Source organism: Micromys minutus (genome assembly GCF_963924665.1).
Source record: "Micromys minutus genome assembly, chromosome: 23".
In the NCBI taxonomy this organism is placed as follows: Eukaryota; Metazoa; Chordata; class Mammalia; order Rodentia; family Muridae; genus Micromys; species Micromys minutus.
Window position 1 is genome coordinate 5,667,359 of NC_137958.1, and position 25,030 is coordinate 5,692,388.

Sequence of the window (25,030 nt, forward strand, 5' to 3'; positions counted from 1 at the left end):
CTTTGGCAAACAGCTTGAACTCTCATTTACCCTAGAAGTAAACCAGAGAAAACCATCATCACAGTTGGAGAGTGAAAGCAGACAAAAGAAAGCAGGTCACACCCATCCTCAATCATTTAAGGAAAGTGATCCCATTCACTCCACCCCACCCCCCAAAACAAGGGAGACAATCTTATCTTGCAAGTCAGGGTAAGAAAAGAAGGTAATGGGTGACTGGCACAGTTTTCATTTGTCCTTTATGACTATAAAGCCAAATTCAGAGATAATTATGTGAATTGTGTACTTTACTTGTCTACAGTTGTACCACTGTAGATGCAGCTTGTGGGGCAGCTCACAGGCTTTGAAAACAATGACCCAGAGCCCCTAGTAGAAACTAGGATTGTAGCTCATAGGCCTTGGGTATCAGGACCCACTGCCCTTAGAGTTTACCAGTTCTCTTGGTAGTCCAGTGGCCAGTGCCTGTGTTTCCTCAGCTTGAGAATGTTACAACCTTCTACATCTTCCTGTACTTCCACCACCCTCCATCACTGCCACACTGCCCCATGCCATCTCCAGCTTAGTCTCTTGAAACTCAGCCACTTCTCACTGCCAACACTGTTGCTGTTTCTGTCCGTTGTCCCTGTTTCTATTTCCTCTGTGTTACCAGTTCAGCCTGTGCTACTAGCAATTTAAAAAAGTCAAAGATTCACAAGAAAAGGCAGTGCAATAGGGGCTTTTTATTGGACCTAATATTGGAATATAGCAGAAATAAGTTATACTGCCATAACAAAGATGTGATGTTGTAATTCTCACCAATCACAGCATAGATTCCAGTTTCATGACCTTTAGGCTTCACATAAGGAACTCCATTAGACTGTCAATCACTAGAATTCTGTTAAGATTCCATGAAGAGGGATTCTACCCCTAACCTGAAAGAAAGATTCTAGGGAGTAAACAAAGTCATATCAAGTTCATTATAGCTCATCTTAGCATAATGTCTTCTAATACAATAATAAATTATCTGATGTGGCTGTAGCTGGGGAAAGCACCTCTGGAACTTGAGCTATGGTTTTGGTTATTCTAGACTGGAGTTAGGCATGCTTCAAAGTGTTATTGCTAATTTTTTTTCCTTTTAATTTTTTAGATGTCATCTTACTATATTTGTTGATGAATGAGAGGGGGACATAAGTGCACATATAAAGATCAGAGGACATGAATCCCAAATGAGTTTTTGCCTTCCACCATGAATTTAGGATATAATCAAGATAGTGTAGCAAATGCTTTTACTCAGAGGAGCCTCATTGGCCTGGCAGTAGAGAATTTAAAATGATCCAATGGCTTCAAAGTAGGATCTTGTTGAGAAAGGGATACTTGGCAAATGGTTTCTTACTTGAACCCGTTTGACTTGGAGTCAGTGGTATAATGTGATAACTGATGCTAAAGGTATTAAGAAACTTGTTCCCAATCATTAAAGTTATCAGAAGAAAAGTAAGCTAAGCACTTATACATCAAATAACTGGTACAAAAGCATCATTTGTAAAACAGGTTTGGGGTTTTAGATGATTAACCGAGTTTATCTCCTGCCAACTGTCCCTAGAAAGAATAAGATCTTTCTGACTGCTTCCATCATGCTTTTAATATAATATCTAAACTCTCTTCCTAGGAAGAGCAAATAGGCAGCACCCAGCAAAATATTGGAGAAGGAAGGAGAAGAAAGATAAGCCTAAAGACTAAAGGAATTCTATCATCTAAGTATATTTTATTTTAAGTATACTTGAATAATTTAAGTCCAGTTGTAATGGTGACTGTAATTCATTGTAGGGTGTTAGAAACTGTGCCTCAGCTAGAACTTTAAGCACAGCAAATATTTACATCACAGGTGCCTCATGTGTTCTATACATAAGACATTCATCTAAGATGAGCATGGGGAATATATGTCCATATCAGCATAAGCTACACCTAAAATAACAGATAAACTCCCAGGCCTTTACATTTTCTTCTAAAGACTAGCAGACCAATCCAAGTTAATCTAAGAAAATTTTTGTAAGTTACAATGACTACATTAAACAGAGTGAATTTCTCTTAATATATCCACAAAAGCCTCTGATAACCTAAATAATAATTTGATTCTATAGAGCTAACATGGCTCTCAAGATAAACTGTCCTTTGTCACTTGCATGTGTTCTTGAGAGGGTATAAGAAATGTCTAATCTTAGGGGCACAGGGAGAAAACCTCTGAAAGATCCCCAGAGAGACACTAAATACAAAATAGAAAAAAAATAATGAGAAATGGACATTAGAAGCATTTCTGAAACCTCACAAAAGAAAACGAAAAGGTCAGTTTCATAAAAATATATGATCTGGAAAATTAAAGGTTTCAAATATTTCATTTCTCCTTGTTGAGTTCCAGCACTAGGCTAACTTTTGAATGAAAATTCTTGAGCCATATGCTAAAAGATCATACAGATGTTAAAGTACAAATTATAAAATTTGAGACTCCTTTGTAGTTTCTTCAGTCAGATTTTCTACGTGTAAATTCAAAGTTCATTTTTCTGATACGAGAAAAACTGGTAACTCAGTCCCTGGGGAGGACTTTTGTCTGTAGTACTCCCTTTGAAGTAAACAATATTGCACATAACAATGTATTACAATGAGCTCTTTGTAGCCTTCCAATTTTACAATGGTAGTTTGAAGACACAGAAGCTTAGATTTTCCCATATTTGCTGGAAGAACTCATCTCAATTAAGTAAAATTCAATTAACTAGAATTTAGGAGCAATCAGGGTTGTAGGATATAAGATTATGTAGTATATTTATATTTCCTCTTAAAAACATATCAAAGAATTTTATTGGTAATAAGGATTGAATCCATGTCCTCTAATATGCTATATAAGTACCATGAGCTATGCCCTCAGACCCAAGGATTATTTTTAAAGAAATAAATAAATACAATAAAAGTGGGAGAAAAGACAGAAGCAAAAAATATATTTCTTATCAGATATATTTATATTAGAAGGACGTTGTCCTCAAGGATATTTTTTACTAAAAGAAAACATGTTTTTGGTACAATGTAGGTATCTGTAGCAGCAATGACTGAGAAATCAGAAGGAAGAAGCATTTAAGAATTAACCTCCTGGGATTAAGTAAAGGAGTAGCAAACAGGGAAGGTTATTGCTCTTAAAAGCCTTTCAGTATTATTTATTTTGTTTATGTTTGTTAATGTAGGAATGTGAAATTTAATATAATAAAATTAAAATAGAAAGTTATTGAAAAGATAATCATACTTTTCATGAAATGTAAAAGAATGAAGAGCAGAAATCTGTGGGAAGGTTAATGAGATGGGCTTTTGTGCTATTAGATAATTGTCTTCTGATTCTCCCCAAGTCTCCTATGTACTTTACAGACCACTGTGGAGAGGTGGAGCAATATTACTCCTGGGTTATTTTGTGAATGGAAGTGATACATGCTTTTTCTGGGTTTCAGTACTTAATTATTCACTCTTCAGAACATGTGTACTTTCTCCCATCACTGTGCACAACAGTTAAGAAGGTTCTCCTCTATATACTTGAGAGTATGATGATCAAAGCCCTCCTCTGCCCCATAGTGGACATGGGTATGCACCAATCAATATGCTAGTATTATTGAAACAGTGGGTTTGAAGCAGAGCATTCTTTGACACTACCAAACAATATTACCCACCTTATAATAGATTCAGAAACATACCTGAACCTAAAGGAGAGTCTAAATCTAAGACCATCAGTTTCCATATCTGCTTTTCTATAAACATGGCATCTTCCCCTGACTTTTATTTAGCAGCAATGCAATTTCTGGCAGCTCCAGGACTCCTACCTCCCACAGATGCCATCTACCAAAGACATTTTCATCCAGGTTTTTAGGTCATGAATAAATGTGTGAGTCACTAAGAGGAGTTATGAGTCAGAATCAGGAAATGACAAATCAGAGGCTCTATAACTCATGTGACCCATCAACTAGCTGGAGTGCTTTTGCTCTCCCTGGAGAGAAATCCTGAAAAGTCCAGCAGATTTTCTAAAGGTGGAAATCTGGCAGCTTTTCTTGGGCATCAAAAATCAGGTGGAAATAGCCATAGTAGGTACTGTTCTGGGGGAGATCAGCTCTCCTGCAGGATTCAACCATCAAGACCTCTACTTCTATATGTTTAGCCTGAGGAGCCAAAATTCCCTTGGCTGTAGCTAGTATTGAAGCTCCCAGTCAGGCCTAGATATAATATTCCCTCAACCCTTGACAAGCCAGTGTTAATTGCTCGGCACAAAGGCAGTCCTCAGGTTCCTTGGCCATAAAGACTTGCCAAATCTCTGTAACTCTTGCAGTGACCAAGGCCTGGAGGTTTCTTCTTCTAGCCATCTATCCTTCTTCAGCCTGAGTTCTCCACCCTCTTCTGCTGTCTTTGTACAGACATCACCTATCTTCCTGCTCTGGCTACTCTACAGTGCTCAGCTACATTGCTCCTTCGGCTGCCTCATGGCCAGTTGTCTTTCAGGATTCACACTTTGGCCTAACAACTGCTCAGGCAGTATAGCTACTGCTTTCTGCCTTCCTGCCTGTCATCATGGTTAACCTTCCATCCCCAATGCTTCTTTATTCATATTACCAGTTTAACTGGCACTAGAGAAAGTAGAAAAAGGAAAAAAGCAAAGCAGAACCCTTTATTGACCCAAATATTAAACATTCAAAAGGTAGAGAACTTATAATTCTTTATAACTATAGAGAATTATATATGGAGAGAATTGAAACTCCATCAATTTATTAAGGATTCTGAACTGCCTACTTACATAGCCAGAGAGGGGCTGTTAGTATCAACTACGGTATACATCACATTCGAATGATAATCTGTGCTTTCACCAATTATCACAGTCCTTCTGTTAGGCTGCTTTTACATAGGTAGAAATGATTGTAGATTCATCTAGAGTTCATAAGGCTCGTAACAGCAAAAAAGCTGATACAGACTGTTTCAAACAGCCCTGGGTGAGGTTATACCTTCAGGAGATGAGCCAAACAAAGTAGCTAGCCATCATTATGTAGTCTTGAAAGATGGCCCCATTCATGGTACTAAACTGACTATTACATTGGCAGTCCTTTGTTCAAAGCAGACAGGACAGCAATTGGCACCCCATTCCCCAGTATTTATAGGATGACCAACAGGAGTGATTACAGTAAGAACTTAAAGAGCTTACTGTTAACAATAGTAGTGATATTAATAGATTTTAACAGTGCATTAACAATGCTTAACACCTGCCCAATACCTTAGAAAGCAATAGGTTCTTTTCACCTAACTGGGTTTCCTTGAAAATTACATGCATACTTTATGCATGTTTGTTGAGCAGTGAAGTATTTAGCACTTTAGAATTACTTGACTTTAGACAAAACTAATGCTGATCTTAATTTATCTGAATGCAGTAAAACCTTGCCTAGTATGTTTGTTTGAAATTTTGTTAACATATACCCAAACTGAGACTTACTGTAGTTAAGCACTTCAGTATGCAAAGAACTGGTGTTCTACAAAGAACTGATATGGCTTTGTTAAATGTTTCATTCAAAAACCAACTTTTAGCTTTAAGGGAAGCATGTAACTTTATGACAGTGGCCATGTAGGAACATATGTCACTTTCTTGTACCTTGACAGAAGCATCAAGCTGAACAAGCTTCAGCAGAGCTGACCATTGATTTTCTTTCACAAAAGTGAGAAAAAGGTGTTTGTCTTAAAAAATTGTGCAGAAAGTATATTAAAGGCATACTCTTTTTTTTTTGGTTCACATGTTCCTACTCAAAACTTTTAGATTTGCAGCAAACCAACTGATCCTACTGCTGACAGCACGCTGGGCAATATATATATCTACTCTTTTAACAGAGCAGCCATATTTGTCCCTACTTACAGACAGAGGTCTGAAATGTGTGTAAGACTGAAGGGAAAAAACAACAAATCAATTGATTGTCTTAAATATTGAGTAGTAATGCACTGGCTTTGTGTTTCTATTACATATGTTTTGGGAACTATGTAGTTACTTAGGTAGTAACTAAAGCATGTAGTACATGGTGACTATTTATAGCATCCCTTATTGATGCCCAGTAAATGTTTTTCAAAAGGATATTTAAAGCCTAATTAGTAAATAAAATGAACACAGGAGGTTATGAACTCTTCATTGGCTTTCTAGTCCTTCCTTTTATTTCCTTCTTGAAATTTATGTTCTTGAAGCAAATGACTCATCCCACAGCGTCACCATCTCTTCAAGGAATTTGAAATAGCAAATAAAATACAAAGGCTTCTTTACTCCTTTAAATTCCATATCTCATAACTAAGTAGTAACATGACATAACAAAAAGGTTGAGTCTGAGTGAATATTTGCTTGAATCTGGATGCTAATTTGTATGCTAAGTTATTCTAATTCTATAGAATTATCTGCACTTTTAAAAAGCAACCCAACTTAGTGACTTTCCATTTTTGTTTGACACCTGTGGCAAGTTCTAATCATTACGTCACTTCTTTGGAACCCAGTTTTCAGGGTTAAGCAATAAAGTTAATTATTTATTGACTATTCCTTCAAATTTCACTAACTATGCATTTAAAAAATACAACAGTTAGAAAAAATTAAAGAGGAAAGGGAAACAACTTATTAGTCACTACATTTTTAAATTAAACAAACAGCTGGTCAACCTCCTTTACCTTTGCAGTAGCATATACTACAAAGATAGCCAATGGTCATGTTCTATTGGTTTTTTATTAATTATTGCTGACAGCAGTCATTGTCAAAGTCTGAGGCTCCGAGTGGGTATGAAGGATCCTCTCATGGTCACTTTTGTAATGATATGCATTTCTTCTCATGTTTCCAGTTTTCTGAAGTCTGTGTGACACATATGCTTATAACACATTAATACAGATGAAAAGATAATAACCCAGCTTTATCTGCTCGGGAACTGACATAAAAGCACTCTGATGCATTTTTTGGTTCTTTGAGGAAGAGTTATATTTCACTAAAAGGACGTTGTTTCTGTAACACACAATATATAAGAAATACATATTAAGTAATATGTAATACATAATTAGAATAATGTTATTAAATAACTTTCTAATGTGTGGATTTTTAATTTATAATAGAAAAATCTCAAGAGACATGTCACGTATAAACAAATGCTCGAGAGGATTCACAAAAATATTTTAAGAATATAAGGAATTTTAAAAATAAAAATTAAAGCCTCCTTCCTTAAAATAGTAAAAACCATAAATTTTGACCCATAAAATTTATTTGTGCATAGGCATAATTTCTTCTAAAAAGCTTGTTTTTGCTTCTGAGTCCTTGACTTTCAGCAAACCAGTCTAATGTCACCTAAGTTTAACATTATTTTTTTATTTTACTTTTTTTTGTTTTGTTTTGTTTTATTTCTTGAGTGGAGGCTAGAAGACAAGTTGTCACAACTGAGGTAACCATGCTTGACCGCAAGAGCCTTTGCCCACTGAGTAATCTTACTGACCTAATACTAGCAAAGGAGAGAGGACTAGAGCTGGACATTGGGCCAGGCCTAGCCATCAGGAAGCTGGCTAGCCCATGAGGGATACAGGGGAGCTTCTGGCAGTGATTTTGGGAAAGCAGATTTCTTCCCAAGTGCTAGTGTTTACAGTTATTTTGACAAACCATCAGATGTTGCAGTAATTCCTGCACACGTTTAATCCTTCTGGATAAGATTCTTACATACAGTTTTGGGATGATTCAGGATCTAGCAGCTGGTAGGTACTTCCTATTAACTTTGCTTGAGAGCTTGGGAATACCTCATCTATATATTTGGGGGTGTGGTCCTGCTTCTACATGACTGGTCTGTTTTGAGCCTATGTCACATCTTCACCTGCAGGGGAGAGACTTGGAGTGTTGCAACTCAAACCTCTCCATGGGGGGGGGGGGCATAGCTTCTGGGAGATTAGGAAGCAACATACAAACCTGTAGAGTCCCCTGGGCTTTGACTTATCTGAACCAGGAATCAGGGTACCTGCCATAGGCCACAGTCCCATGGTAGCCATTCTAAAATAAGATGTTACTTCAATATTCTTTTGATTTGCATTTCTTAGATGGTTAAGGGTTATAAAACTATTTCATATATTTATTACCTACATTAGTACTTTATCTTTGAGAATTTACAATTTCTTTGGTCTATTGTATTACTATATGATGGGGATACATTTTAGCATTTAATTTTAGTTGCTTTTATTAAAAGATTAACCCTCTATCAGTTGTATACCTGACAAAATGTTCTTTTGGATAAGCTCCCAATCCATTATGTGAATACATTTGCTGTGCAGAAGATTTACATTTCATTTGCCATTGCAATTATTTCTAGAACCATCATTTTCTTTTAGGAAATTTAATGCCTGTGCCTACATCTTTATTTTTCCTATGTTTACGTTAGCTTTTCAGATTTTATTTTATTTATTATTTTTCTGCTTTTACTGAATATATTTCATTTATATTTTGAACGTTATCCCTTTCCCAGCTTCCCCTCCATATTTCCTATCCCATCACCATTCCCCTTCTTTTATGAGGGTGTTCACCCACACATTAACCCTCTTCTGCCTTCTAACCCTGACATTCCTCTACACATCAGCAATATGGTTTGGGTTTGGTGGTTGAATATGGGATGGATCTCCAGGTAGGGCAGTCTCTGAATGGCCTTTCCTTCAGTATCTGCTTCAATATTTCTCTCCATACTAACTCATAAGACTATTTTTGTTGCCCCTTCTAAGAAAGACTGAAGCATCCACACATTAGCATTCCTTCTCCTTGAGCTTCTTTGATCTGTGATATGTGTCTTGGGTATTCTGAGCTTTTGTGCTAATATCGACTTATGAGTGAGTGCATACCATAGGTGTATTTCTGTGATTGAGTTAACCCACTCTGGATTTTGTTTTCTAGATCCATTCATTTACCTAAAAATGTCATGAACTCATTATTTTTAACAGCTGATCAGTACTCCGTTGTGTAAATATACCACATTTTCTGCATCCATTACTGTGTCGAAGGACAGGTGGCTTCTTTCCAGCTCCTGGGCATTATAAATAAGGCTTCTATGAGCATAGTGGAAAGTGTGTCCTTGCTGTAATTGGAGCATCTTTTGGGAATATGCTCAGGAGTGGTAGAGCTGTGTCCTCAGGTAGGACTATGTCTAATTTTCAGAGAAACAACCATAATAATTTCCAGAGCGGTTGTACCAGGATGCAATCATACCAAAAATGTAGGCGTGTTCCTCTTTCTCCACATCTTTACCACCGTCTGCTTTCACCTGACTTTTTTTATGTTAGCCATTCTGACTGGTATAAGGTTTGAATTGCATTTTCCTAATGTCTAGGGATGTTGATCATTTCTTTAGGTGCTTTTCAACCATTCGATATTCCTCAGTTGGGAATTCTTTGGTTAGCTCTGTACATCTTTTTTTTTTTTAAAGAAAATTGTTTGATTTTTCTAGGGTCTAACTTCATGAGTACTTTGTATATATTGGGAAATATCCCTCAATCATATGTAGGGTTGGTAAAAGAAAATTTCCAAATATTTGGTTGCCATTTTGTCCTTTTGAAAGTGGCCTTTGCCTTACAGAAGGTTTAAAATTTCATTAAATTCCATTTGTTGATTTTTGATCTTAAAGAATAAGTCATTGGCATTCTATTCAGAAAAATTTCTCCTGTGCCTAAGTGTTCTAAGCTCTTCCCCACTTTCGGTTCTATTAGTTTCAGTGTACCTAGTTTTATGTAGCGGTGTTTGGTCCACTTGGACTAGAGCTTTGTACAAAAAGATAAGAAAGGGTTGATTTGTTTCTTCTGCATGCTGATTGGCAGTTGATCCAGCACCATTTTTGAAGAGGCTGTCCTTTTTCCATTGAACGTTTTTAGCTACTTTTTCAAGGATCAATGAACATAGGTGTGTGGGCTCATTTCTCAGTCTTCTCTTCTATTCCATTGACTGACCTGCTTGTCACTGTACCAATACCATGCAATTTTTATCACAATTCATTGGTAACATAGCTTTAGGTCATGGGTGGTGATTCCCCTAGAATTATTTTATTGTTGCAAATAGTTTTGTTTTTTTTTTTAACCTGGGTTCTTTTTTATTCCACATGAATTTGCAAATTTCTCTAAGTCTATTAAAAATTGAGTCGGAATTTTGATGGGTATTCCACTGAATCTGTAGATTGCTTTATGTAAGATGGTCATTTTTACTATGTTGATCCTTCTAATCCATGAGCATGGGAGATCTTTCCACCTTCTGAGGTCTTCTTCAATTTTTTTCTTCAGAGACTTGAACTTCTTGACATAAATATCCTTCACTTGCTTGGTTAGAGTCACACCAAGGTATGTTTATATTCTTTGATACTATTGTGAAGGGTGTCAATCCTCTAATTTCTTTCTCAGCCTGTTTATCCTTTGAGTAGAGGAAAGCTACTGATTTGTTTGAGTTAATTTTATTTCCAGCCTCTTTTCTGATGTTTATCACATGTAAGAGTTCTCTGGTGGAATTTTGAGGGTCACTTAAGTATACTATCATATTATCTGCAAATAGTGATATTTTGACTCCTTACTTTCCAATTTGTATCCTTTATCCTTTTGACCTCTTTTTACTGTAACATTGCTCTGGTTAGTACTTCCAGTACTTTATTAAATAGATATGGAAAGAGTTGGAAACCTGGTCTAGTCCCTGATTTTAGAAAGACTGCTTCAAATTTCTCACCATTTAGTTTGCAGTTGGCTACTGGTTTGCTGTATATTGCTTTTATTATGTTTACCTGTGGGTCTTTAATTTCTTATCTTTCTAAGACTTTTAACTTAGAGTGGTGTTGAATTTTGTTAAATGTTTTCTCAGCATCTAGAGAGATGATCATATTGTTTATTTTTTCCTTTGAAATTGTTTATATAGTAGATGGCATTCTTGGATTTTTGTATATTGAACCACCTTTGCATCCCAGGTATGAAACCTACATGAACATAGTGAAGGGTCGTTTTTATGTGTTCTTGGATTCAGTTTTCAAAAATTTTATTGACTATTTTTGCATGAGTGTTCATGAAGGAAATTGTTCTGACGTTCTCTTTCATTTTGGAGTGTTTGTGTGATTTAGGAATGAGCATAATTGTGGCTTTAAAGAGAGAGTTGGGTAGTGCTCCTCTGTTTCTATTTTGTAGAATAGTTTGTAGAGTATTAGTATATCTAGTTTAACTTTGGTACCCGGTATTGCCTAGAAAATTGTCCATTTCCTCTAGAGTTTCCTCTTTGCACTGCTTTTATTGTTTCCCATTAGTTTGGGTATGTTATGCCTTCATTTTCATTAAATTCTAAAAAGTCTTTGATTTCTTTATTTCTTCCTTGACCAAGCTACTGTTGAGTTGAACACTGTTCAGCTTCCATGTATATGTGAGCATTTTCTTGTTTTGTTGTTATTGAAGACCAGCCTTAGTCCAAGGTGATCTAATAGAATGCATGGGATTATTTCGATATTCTCATATGTGTTGAGGGCTGTTTTGTGAGTGACTGTATGGTCAAGTATGGAGAAGGTGCCATGAGGTTCTGAGAAGAAGGTATACTCTTTTGTTTTAGGATGAAATATTTAATGGATGTTTGTTAAGCCTATTTGGTTCATAACTTTTGTTAATTTTACAGTGTGTCTGTGCTGTTTTGACTTCAATGATCTATTTGTTGATGAGAGTGGGGTGTTGAAGTCTCCCACTATTATTTGTGTGGTAAAATTTATTCTTTGAGCTTTAGTAAAGTTTCGTTAATGAATGTGGGCACCCTTGTATTTGGAGCATATATTTTCAGGATAGAGAGTTCATCTTCATAGATTTTTCCTTTGATGAGTAAAAAGTGTCCTTTCTTATCTTCTTTTATGACTTTTGGAGGAAAATATATTTTATTTGATATTAGGATGGCTACTCTACCTTGTTTTTTGGGACCATTTACTTGGAAAGCTTTTTCTCAACCTTTTACTCTGAGGTTGTGCCTGTCTTTGTTGCTGAGATGAGTTTCCTGTATGCAACAAAGTGTTGGATCCTGTTCAGGTATCCAGTCTGATAGTCTTTGTCTTTTTATTGGGAATTGGGTGCATTGATGTTAAGAGATACTAAGAATTAATGGTTGCTGTTTCCTGTATGTCTGTTGGTCATGGGTTCCAAGGGAGAATCCTGGTTGTTCAGCTCTCAGTGAGCAGATTATGAGTTCTGGTGGAGATGGGCTGGCTCTAGATCTGCGTGTAGATGGAGGTCTGAAGGGTACAAACCCAAGTAGTACCATGATACCTGTGCTCTGAGAGTGATATCTCCCAGATGATCAGTGGAGAGATTGTGTGGGGTCAGGAGGGAGAATGTTCCTGCATCTCATCTGTGTACTCAGCTCTATGTGGGCAGGCTGCTAGTCCTGATGGCTGTGTGCCAGCTCTGCTTGTGGCTCTTGGCACAGATCTACCATATGGTTTCTTTTGGTTTTTGTTTTGTTTTGTTTTTACCATTTCTCTGTAATATATCTTGAGGTCAGGGATGGTGATTCCCCCAGAAGTTCTTTTATTGTCGAGAATTGTTTTCTGAATTCTGGGTTTTTTTGTTATTCCACATGATTTTGCAAATTGTTCTTTCTAAGTCTATGAAGAATTGAGTTGAAATTTTGTTGGAAATTCTAGTCAATCTGTAGATTGCAATCATCAAAATGCCCTTTTTACTATATTAATCCTGCCAATCCATGAACATGGGTGATCCTTCCGTCTTCTGAAATCTTCAACCTGTTTTTTAGAGACTTGAAGTTCCTGTCATACATATCTGTCACTTACTTGGTTAGAGTCATACCAATTTTTTTTATATTCTTTGTGACTATTGTGAAGGGTGTCATTTCCATAGTTTCTCAGCCTTTTTTTTTTTTTTTTTTTTTTTTTTTTGAGTAAAGAAAGGGTACTGATATGTTTAATTTTATATCCAGCCATTTTGTTGAAGTTGTTGATCAGCTGTAAAATTTTTTTGGTGAAATTTTTGGGGGTCACATAAGTATACTGCTATATCATCTGCAAATTTTGATATTTTGACTTCTTATTTTTCCAAGGTGTACCTTGTTGACCTCTTTTGTTGTTCTATTGCTCTGGCTAGAATTTCTAGTACTATACTGAATAGGTAAGGAGAGAGGGGGCAGCTTTCTTTAGTCTGTGATTTTAGTGGGATTGCTTCAAGTTTCTCTCTGTTTAGTTTGATGTTGGCTACTGGTTTGCTGTATATTGCTTTTACATTTAGTATGGGCCTTCAATTTCTGATCTTCCCAAGACTTTTAACATGAAAGGGTGTTGGATTTTGTCAGATGCTTTCTCACCATCTAATGAGATGATCATGTTTTTTCTTCATGTTTGTTTATACAGTGTTTTATGTTGATGTATTTTTATATATTGAACCATTCCTGCATCCCTGGGATGAGGTCTACTTGATCGTGATGGGTGGTAATTTTGATCTGTTCTTAAATTCGGTTTGTAAAAATTTTATTGAGTATTTTTGAAACAATAATCCTAAGAAAAGTTAGTCTGAAGTTTTCTTTCTTTTTAGGGTCCTTGTGTGGTTTAGGTATAAGTATAATTGCAGCTTCATAGAAAGAATTGGGTAGTGTTTCTTCTGTTTCTATTTTGTGGAATACTTTAGAGAGTATTGGTATTAGGTCTTCTATGAAGGTCTGTTAGAATTCTACACTAAACCAATCTGGTTCTAGGCTTTTGTAGATTGGGAGACTTTTGATGACTGCTTCTATTTCTTTAGCGGTTATGGGACTGTTTAGATGATTTGTCTGATCCTGATTTAATGTTGGTACCTGGTATCTGCTTGAAAATTGTTCATTTCATCCAGATTTGCTAGTTTTGTTCAGTATAGTCTTTTATAGAAGGATCTGATGATTTCTTGAATTTTTTGAGTTTCTGTTATTATGCCTTACTTTTTATTTCTGATTTTGTTAATTTGAATACTGTCTCTGTGCCCTCTGGTGTCTGGATAAGAGTTTATCTATCTTATTGGTTTTCTCTAAGAACCTACTTCTGGTTTTGTTGATTCTTTTTTTTAGTTCTTTTCTTTCTACTTGGTTGAGTTTTTCCCTGAGTTTGATTATTTCCTGATGTCTACACCTCTAATTTTTCTTTATTTCTTCCTTAACCAAATTATCATTGAGTAGAGCATCATTCAACTTTCATGTGTAGGTGGGCTTTCTGTCATTTTTGTTGTTCTTGAAGATCAATCTTAAACCATGGTCATCTGATAGGATGCCGAGGATTATTTCAATCTTCTTATATCTGTTGAGGCCTGTTTTATGACCAATTTTATGGTCAGTTTTAAACAATGTACCATGAGGTGCTGAAAAGAAGATATATTATTTTCTTGTAAGATGAAATGGTCTATAGATATCCATTTGATTTATTTGTTTCATAACTTCTATTAGTTTTACTATTTCTCTGTTTAGTTTCTGTTTTCATGAAATGGACATTGATGAAAGTGGGGTGTTAAAGTCTCCCACTATTTTTGTATGAGGTACCATCTGTGCTTTCAGCTTTAGTAAGTTTTCTTTTATAGGTGCTCTTGCATTTGAATCATAGATTTTAAGAATTGAGATTTCATCTTGGTGTATTTTTTTCTTTGATGAGTATAAAGTGAACTTCCTTATCTTTTTTTAAAAATAAGTTTTGGCTGAAAGTCGATATTAGAATGGCTATTCCAGCTTTTTTCTTGGGACCATTTACTTCAAAAATTGTTTTCTAGCCTTTTTCTCTGGTGTGATATCTTTCTTTGTCACTGAGGTGTATTTTCTAAATAAAGCAAATGTTTGGTTCTCCTTTAGTGTCTTTTTATTGGGGAATTGAGGCCATTGATATTGAGACATATTAGGGACCAGTGATTGTTGTTTCCTGGTGGGCTTTTGTTGTTGTTGTTGTTGTTGTTAGAGGTGGAATTATGTTTGTGTGGCTGTCTTTTTTCAGGTTATTGCAAGAAGATTACTTTCTTGCTTTTCTAGGGTTTCATTTACCTCCTTGTGTTGGAATTTTTCATCTATTATCCTTTATAGGGCTGTAGTTGTGGTAAGATATTGTTTAAATTTGGTTTTGTCATGGAATATATTGGTTTCTCCATCTATGTTAATTGAAAGTTTTGCTGGAAATTTGTGGCCTCTTAGGATCTATATGACATCTGCCCAGAATCATCTAGCTTTCACAGTCTTCTGTTGTAAAATCTGGTGTGATTCTCATAGGTCTGCCTTTGTATGTTATTTGACCTTTTCCCCTTACTCTTAATATTCTTTCTTTGTTTTGTGCATTTGCTGTTTTGACTATTATGTGATGTGAGGAATGTGTTCCTGGTCTAATCTATTTGAGGTTCTGTAGGAATCTTGTATGTTTAGGTTTTCAGACTTTTAAGTATTAAGTTTTTATATATTTGGTACTTATGTTTGTATGAAACTACTTTATCCAATTCCAAAAAATAAATCTAATGAATGCAAGTTCACAGATTTTTTTTTTTCTGAAAGCATGTCTTGCCTTTAGAAATTGAAATTTTTTTCCAGAACTTGCTATCAAGGTGAAGCATGTGGGCTGGAGATATTGCTTAGTGATCAAGAACACAGACTGCTCTTCCAGGGTTATGAGTTCAGTTCTCAGCAGCCACATGGTGTCTCTCAAATATCTGTAATGTGATCTGATGCTCTCTTCTGATGTGCCAAAGACAGCTAAAGCTCAAGAAGAATGAAGAACAAAGTGCAGATGCTTCAGTCCTTTTTTGAATGGGGAACAAAAATATTCACAGGAGGAAATACAGAAACAAAATTTGAAGCAGAGACTGAAGCAAAAGCCATCCAGAAACTGCCATACCTAGAGATCCAGCCCATTTACAGCCACCAAACCCAGACAATATTGCTGATGCCAAGAAATACATGACAACAGGAACCTGATATAGATATGAGAGGCTCTGCCATATCATGACAATGAGAGCATCAATGGGAGAAGAAACCCTTGGTCCTGCCAAGGGTCAATACTCCAGTATAGAGGAATGTCAGCAAGGGGAGGTTGGAGGAGATGGGTGGGTAGAGGAGCACCCTTATAGACGCAGGAAGGAGATTTGATAGGGAGGGAAGCTGGAAAGGGAGATAATATTTGAAATGTAAATATAATATATCCAATTTAAAAAGGTGAAACATGTATGTAAAGTTGGTCTGTTGCCTTAGTGTGTATTTTATACCAGGTGACTATTTAACGAGCTTTTAAGTAAACAGTGTAACCAACCTTGCTATGCCTTAAACTTTCTATGTAATCATCTCTTACAAGCTTAGCTAAATACAGAGTATTGTTCTTAAATTATATAAGCTTCCTTCTGATAGAGAAAAGGAGTATGGGAGAGGAAAAAGAGGAAAAGGGATGAAAAGGGGTAAGAGAAAGTGGAGGGAGAGGGATAGGAGAAAGAGGGATGGAGGAAGGAAGAGAAATGAAGAAAAAAGAAGGGGGTGAAGAGAAGGGGAGAGAGGGAAAGAGAGAGTTGGGATACTCATACTCTGAAAGTAGTCAGTGGATTAGAGGCAAACTTAAAGAAAAAAACATTAGAAGTAGTATCTGAGTGTAGGCCAGTGACATCTGTGGATTTTAGTGCTATTTAGGGCCAGTAGTGCACAAACAATGTGATAAATTCTTCCCTTAAAAACACTTTGAAATATGTGAGCATGCATATACCATAACATGACTGTGTGTGTATGTGTGTGGGCATGCATACACCATAATATGACTGTAGAGATCAGAGGATAACTTGGAGGAAGTCAGATCTCTATTTCTGTGTGGATACTGAGGACTGAACTCAGGTCATCAGACTTGTGCTGTGAGCATTGTTATCAGACAAGTTGTCTCTGGGGTCCTGTGGAGTACATAGTAAAACTAACCGAAAGACTGCTCTGCAGCACAGAAACGAGATTTGAAGTTGCTAAGACAACATTTTAAAATACTGTTTTCTGTTGTAGATCTGAGGCTGATGTTTTTATAATGTTGAGACACAGATAATATTTCGTTACACTTTATAAAAATCCTTTTTATATACTTGAAATTGGATTGCTGGCTTTGAAATTAGGGTCATCATTAGATCATTTGTAATACTTCCTACCTTAAATGTTAAATAAAACTGGAAACATTTTGATAAAAAAAAATCTTTGAAAACATAAGTGCCTCATCATGCCTTCCCATACTGTGTTTTCTGTGTCCAATAAATATAGAGGAAAAGCCAGTTTTTAGATAGTAGCAACAGAGACAAAGCAAAGATACAAGGTATAAAGAGAATTCAAATTTAAGCCTTAGTCTTGCTCTAAAGCACACCAAGAGAAAGAATTTATTTTATTCTTTAATACAGCACTAGTGCAGTTTTGTGCTTCCATATAAATTTTAAGACTGGCTCCCTAGTCTTATGATGAGTTTTTTAAATATAATGAGGGATACATTGAGTCTTTGGACAATCACTTATATCTATATTTACAATATTAATTATATATAAATATATAAATTCTACTGTTATTTTGTATTTGGCTACTTTACTGAAAATATCCAACAGGTCTATTTTCTGGGAGAGACGTTAGTGTCTATTAAATATTAAATCATATCATCTGAAATTAGAGTTCGCTTGAGTCCTTTGTTTCCATTTACATTCTTTTCTATCTTACTTTTGTAGCTAAAATTTCAAACATGTTGCATAAGAATACACAGTAGACAACTTGGGTTGTTCTGATTTTAGAGAAATGCTTTTTAGTTTTTCTCATTTAGCACAATGTTAGCTATTCATCATGTTGAGCATGCTTCCCAACATAATGTTTCCAATTTCTTCATAGCCATTATCATGGAAAGTTGTTCAAATTTGTCACAGGTGTTTTGAGTGTCTATCGAGGTTATCATGTAATTGCTTTTACTTAATCTGTTTATGTGCTGTGCTGCAGTTACTGGAATATATATGTTGATCCACCCTTGCATCTGTAGATAAAGCCAACTTTCATGGTAGTAGTTATTGAATTCAAATAGGTTTTTTAATTTAATTTTAATAATCAGCTTTGCATGCATGGTAATACAGAGCTTGAAGTCTCCTGGGATTTATTCCTCTATTGTTCGCATGTTTGTTTGGCTTTGGTTTTGGGTTTTTAGTTGTGTACTTACCTAGTTTTAGTGTTGGGCCAACACCATCTTCATGAAATGAATTTGTTTGCATTCTTTTCTTTTCTATGTTATATAATAACTTAAGAATCATTAATATTGGTTCTATATTCAATACCTGCTAAAAGCCATAGGTCCTTAACCTTTTAAACTTTGGTGACTTGGACAAAGAATATGACTCAATGAGTAAAGTACTGGTTGCACAGTTTTAAGTATTTGGGTTTGGATGCACACATTAAAAAAAAATTAAAAAAAAAAAAAAACAGGGACAACAATGTACCTGTACTCTCAGCCATGGAAGGCCGACACAGTATGATCCCAGGGGCTCAAGAGGAGCCACTCTAGCCATTTTGTGAGCTCCAAGTTCAGAGATTCTGTCTCAGAAAGTAGAATGGAAAATAGTAGAAACACCCATTTCATTCTGTCTTCCACCAGCATACAAATGACTGTGCAGGTGTGAGAGGTTTCATTTCTGTTTTGCTATGACTGTGTATGACCTCTTGATGATATTTCGCTGTTATATTCTAGAAACTTATCATATTCCCACATTTTAAAAAAATTATTGCAATACTAATTTTCAAAATGAGCCTCTGGACTTAATTAGTATCTACTATAAGGTATGATCATTAATTTTATTAGTTTAAGTCTTCTTTGCTTTGGTTAGATCAAGGGTTTAACAATTTTGCTAATATTTGCAAGAATCACCACGATTGGGAGGGGGCATGTTAATGCATACATGTTTATATATCTTACACTAGCAACTTAATAGTTGACCAGAAAGCCCCAGAACAAAAAAAAAAAAAAAAAAAAAAAAAAAAAAAAAATAGCAAACACACACACAAGAGGAATATATGTCAAGAAATAATTAAACTAAGGTCTAAAATCAATAAAATAAAAACAGAGAAAAAATGCAAAAAACTCAATGGAACAAAGATTTGGTACTTTGAGAAAATTACCAAGATAGACAAATCTATATCCAAACAAACTAAAAGATAGATAAGGTATTTAAATTAACAAAATTCAAAGCAAAAAAGGCAGGGTCACCAACAGACACCAAGAAAATTCGAAGAATCTTAAGGATGTACTTTAAAAATTTATAGTCCACAAAATTGGAAAGTTTTTAAAAGAAACAAATAAATAAATTTCTCAATAGGCACCACTTAGCAAAGTTAAGTCGAGATCAAATAAGCAGTATAAATAGACCTATAAGCCCTAGTGAAATAGAAGCAATCAATAAAATATTCCAGCTCAAAATGCACAGAACCAATTGATTTTCATAGAGAAGTCTACCAGACTTTCAAAAGAAGAGCTAATACCAATATTTCTCAAATTATTTCATAAATTAGAAACAGTAGGAACATTGTTCAATTAATTTTATGAGACCGCAGTTACCATGATACCCAAACCACATAAAGACTCAATAAAGAGAATTACAAATTTGTCTTATGAAAATAAATACAAAAATGCTCAGAGAAATACTTGGAAATCAAATTTAAAAACACATCAAAAAGATTGCCTCCCATAATCAACTAGGCTTCATTCTAGACATGCAGGGATAGTTCAATATTTGAAAATCGGTAAATGCAATACACCATAAAAGTGTTAGGGCTATCAGCAATATAGGGGGGCATACCTAAACATAAAAAGGCAATTTGCAGCAAACCTATATAGCCAAAGTACAATTAAATGTGAAAAAATTAAGAGTATATCTACTAAAACAAAAATAAGACAAAGCTGTATATTCTCTCAATGGTTATTCAATATAGTACTTGAAATTTTAGATAGAACAATATGAACAGCTAAAGAAAAACATCAAATGGATACAAATTGTAAAAGAATTAAAATATTAAGTTGGCCCCACTAACCTTTCCTTGAGGACAAATATGTCTCAAGGCTAAGAACAAAATAACATGTTCAAGAAATTGCCCAATCCCAGACCATCTGGACTCGATAAGACCTGGCTCCACAGTCTTGAGAAAAACAAGTACAAAGGTCAGTGTGCCCCAAAATAGAGTGGGCTAGAGTTAAATCTTGTTCAAAAATAGACAAAGTATGCCAATTTAAATAAACCAATAAAATTGCTATGCACCTGTTGCTAACTGATTATGTAATTTTTCCTATAAATACTGCTCCCCATTTGATTTCGGGGTTTACTTCTCCATCTCCTGCTTGAGATACATGTCATCCTCAGAGCTCTAATATCCTAAATAAACATTTTACCTGATTACATCAAAATAGGCTCTTTGTGAGTTCTTGGGTTCACATTTCCAGGTACTTGAGTGAGGGGCTTCTCCAATTTGGGGGTCTTTCAATTGGAAAGAAAAAAGTCAAAGTATCATTGTTTGGAGATAGTATGATAGTATATATAATTAATCCTAACCTTCTACCAGGGAACTCCGACAGCTAATAAACACCTTCAGGAAAGTTTCTGGATACAACATTAACTCAAAAACTCAGTAGCCCTCACATATACAAGTGACAAATGAATTGAGAAATAAACCAGAAAACATTTTTACAATAGTCTCAAATAATATAAAATATCTTAGGGTAACTCTAACCAATATGATAAAATCTTCAAGTCTTTGAAGAAAGGAACTGAAGAAAATATCAAGAGAGAGAAAAATATCCCGTGCCCATGGATCAGGATTTTGATAGTAAAAACCACAACCCTTCCAAAAGCAATTTACAGATTCAATACAATCTCTATCAAAATCCCAGCACAATTTGTCACAGTTCTTGAAAGCACAATTCTAAACTTGATATGGAAAACCAAAGCAAAACAACAACAAAAACCAAAGATTGTTAAAACAAACCTAAAAAACAAAAGAACTGCTAGAGATACCATCACCATTCCTGATTTGAAGTTGTACTAAAAATCTATAGAAATTAAAAAGAGAGAGAGAGAGCTTGGTATTGCCTGGTATTGGCATCAAAACAGAAACACTGATCAATGGGACTGAGTTAAAGATCTATGTTGGGAACAATGCCCACCCCTCCAATACCCATCCCCAAGGGGTTAGCCAAACTGCTTGCTTGTATGCCTAAACATTGGACTGGCCTAGTCTCAAGCTGATGACTCATATCCTCGTTCCTGTTTACACTATTCAGGAAATCACAGGTTCAACCCTAGGGTTTTTTTTCCACAGAGCATCTGGAAAATTTTCACACTGCTTTGTACCATATATATTGAGCTGGATTCAGAGAGTAAACAGCATTCTCCTCACATGAATGACCCGAGTAATGTCTTTCCTTAAATCCTCAGCCCTATGCTCAACTTGGAATGGCTGTTGATGGTGCAGGCGCCGTCAGATCTATATATAAATACAAACATATATGAATACCTGATTTTTAAAAATGTTTTTATTGTTCACTTTACATCCCACTCACTGTGCCATTCCTGGCAACCTTTCACACATACTTCACCCACCCTACCTCAGTCCCCTTCTCTGAGCAGGTGGAGAACCTCCTGGTTATCTTCTTATCCTAGCACTTCAAGTCTCTGCAAAGCTAGATGTTTTCCTTCAAAGGCCAGACAAGGCAGCTCAGGAAGAACGATATATCCCATATAGCTTTTGAGATATTCCGCTGCTCCAGTTATTTAGGACCACATACAAGCCAAGCTGCGCATCTGCTATATATGTGCAGAGAGGCCTAGGCCCAGCTGGTGTATGTTGATGGTTCAGTCTCTGAGAGCCCCAAGAGTCCATGCTAATTGATTCTGTTGGCCTTCCTGTAGAGTTTCTAACCTCTTAGGGGCTGCGATCCTTCCTCCTACTCTTCTATAAGAGTCCCCAAGCTCCATCCACTGTTTGGTTGTGGGTGTCTACAACTGTCTGAGTCAGTTGTTGGCAGGAACCTCTCAGAGGACAGATATGGAGACTTCTGTCTGCAAGCATAAGAGAGTACTATGGGTACTGTCAGGAACTGGTGTTTGTCCATGGGATGTATCTCAAGGTCAGTCAGTTACAGTTGTCCATTCCCTCAGTCTTTCTTCCATCCCCAACCCCCAGATTTCTGTAGACAGGATAAGTTTTGGGTTGAAAGTTTTGTGGATAGGTTTGTGTCCTTATCGCTACCCTGGGGTTTCTGCCTGGCCACGGGAGGAAGCCTCCCCAGGTTCTATATTCTTAATGCTGTGAGTCACAGCTAAGAACACTATTGATTCTTGGGTGCCGTCCTTGACCCACGTCTCTCTCTGTCTCTTCCTAGAGATAGGCCCCATCAGTTTTACAGATCCATTCATTCTCATAACTATCTATACATCCCCCTGCCACTCCCCATACCCAACCCTGAACCCCGAACTCCCCTCCAAATCCCTTATTCCACCTAGTTCCCTCCTTCCATCTGCGTTCCACAACCTTGCCATGCCCTCCTTCCTGCCAAGTCTTCTTGGGTCTATGGAAGAATCTAACAGGGGCATCATTTATTTTACAGGTAATATTCACTTATAAGTGAATATATACAATGCATGTTCTTTTGGGACTGGGTTACCTCACTAAGAATTATATTCTGAAGTTCAATCAATTTTGCCTACAAAATTAATGATGCCTTTGCTTTTCATAACTGAATAAGTAAGTTTAAATTAGGTTCTAATTGTTAAACAGATTTCTCAGTTGCATTTGTCCATCAAAAATAATCTTTTCTGAAGAAAATCTGTTAACGTTTGAAGTAATTTCACAAGAATGTCTTTGGCGGAGGTTACAGTGTGACCATCAAATAGCAGCTAGTCTGTCTGGCTTTTGCCTGGTGTATTATCATGTTAGGAATGCTGAGTTTTCCTAGTTTTAAGCTAGAGGAAATAAAGTTTGAGGCTTCATCTTTTGAAGACTGATTGCATCATAGCCATCCACGTGTGAAGTCTAACCCAGGGCCCACACCAGCCCATAATCCAATTGAAGCACTCGAGAGATGGTAGCATGACTTTGGTGCTCTTCCTTGCTTGGTTAACCAACATAACTATAAGTCTGCAGCACAAGTTTTCATTTTAAAAAGCTAGAACAGTTTTGGCTTCTTAAATTTCATATTTGAGTAGGTTAGGCTGACATACGTGTTCAGTGTGAATAGTGTTTAAGTTGGAAATATTGTAAAATAATTATATTTTTCAAAATTATTTAAAAAATAAATGATAGTAGAACTAAAAATATATTGATTCAAAAATATTCAATAAAATTCTCACAAACCAAATCTAAGAACAAATGAAAACCATCATTCTGCACGATCAAGTAGGTTTCATCCCAGAAATTCAGGAATGGTTCAATATACAAAAATTCTTAATTTCTTTCTTTATTTCTTCTTTGACCCTGCTATCCTTTAACAGAGCATTGTTTAGTTTCCATGTGTATGTGGGCATTTTGTTGTCTTTGTTGTTGTTAAAGACCAGCCGTAGACCATGGTGATCTGAGAGGATGCATGGGAGTATTTCAACCTTCTTATATCGATGGAGGCTCGTTCTGTGTCCAATTATGTGGTCAATTTTCGAGAAGGTGCCATGGGGTGGTGAGAAGAAGGTGTATTCTTTTACTTTGGGATAGTATGTTCTGTATATATCTATTAATTCTAGTTGGTTCAAAGTCTCTGCTAGTTTTGCAGTGTCCTTGTTCAGTTTCTGTTTCCCTGATCTGTCTTCAGGGCGCAGAACAGAGCCTGGCCCATCTGCCACTCGGACCGGCAGCTCCCAAAGGTTGAAAAACTGGTGAGTAGGAGATCTAGGCAGCCAGGGAGCAGAGAGATCTCTGCGGAGTGCACACAGAAAGTGCACCCTCCGACCTGCCTGATCCAGAAACCAGGAACAGAACTTTGGAACTTCTGTTCCCACCCAGCGACTCTGAGGCATAGAACAGGGCTCGGCCGATCTGCCACCTGGACCAGTGAAGATCCGGAAACACAGACCACATACAAGGTAAAGGCTAGAACATATCACTGACAACAAAATGGCAAGAGGAAAGAGAAAGAGTATATCCCAAGGAAACCAAGACAACCTGGCAACACCAGAACCCAGCTCTCCCATAACAGCAAACATCGGAATGCCAAACACTCCAGAAAAAGATGACACAGACCTGAAATCATGCCTCAAGATGCTGATAGAGATACTTAAACAAGAACGGGAGGAAAAGCTAAAAGATTCAGAAGCTTTTAAAGAGGAAACAAGAAAAACACTCAAAGAACTCAAAGAACTAGAGGAAAGCAGAACCAAAGAGAAGAAGGAATGGAAGAGGGAATTTAAAATGGAAATTTACACAATAAAGAAAACACTAAAAGGGATAACTCTAGAGGTATAACACCTAAAAAAGAAATCAGGAGTCACAGAAGCAAGCATTTCCAATAGATTACAAGAGATGGAAGAGAGAATCTCGGGGGCAGAAGACAACATTGTAAACATAGACAAAACAGCCAGAGAAGATGCAAAAACAAAAAGCTCCTAACCCAAAATGTCCAGGAAATCCAAGACACAATGAGAAGACCTAACCTAAGGATAATAGGAATAGAAGAGGGAGAAGAGTATCAACTAAGAGGCACAGTAAATATCTTCAACAAAATCATAGAAGAAAACTTCCCTACCCTCAAGAATGAGATGACCACAAGCATAAAAGAAGCCTTCAGAACTCAAAATAGGTTGAACCAGAAAAGAAATATCTCCCGACACATAATAGTCAAAACACCAAGTGGGCAAAGCAAAGAAAGAATACTAAAAGCAGTAAGGGAAAAAGGTCAGGTAACATATAAAGGCAGGCCAATCAGAATCACACCCGATTTCTCAACAGAGACTATGAAAGCTAGAAGAGCCTGGACAGACATCATGCAGACCCTAAGAGAGCACAAGTGCCAACCCAAGCTGCTATTCCCAGCAAAACTATCAATCACCATAGATGGAG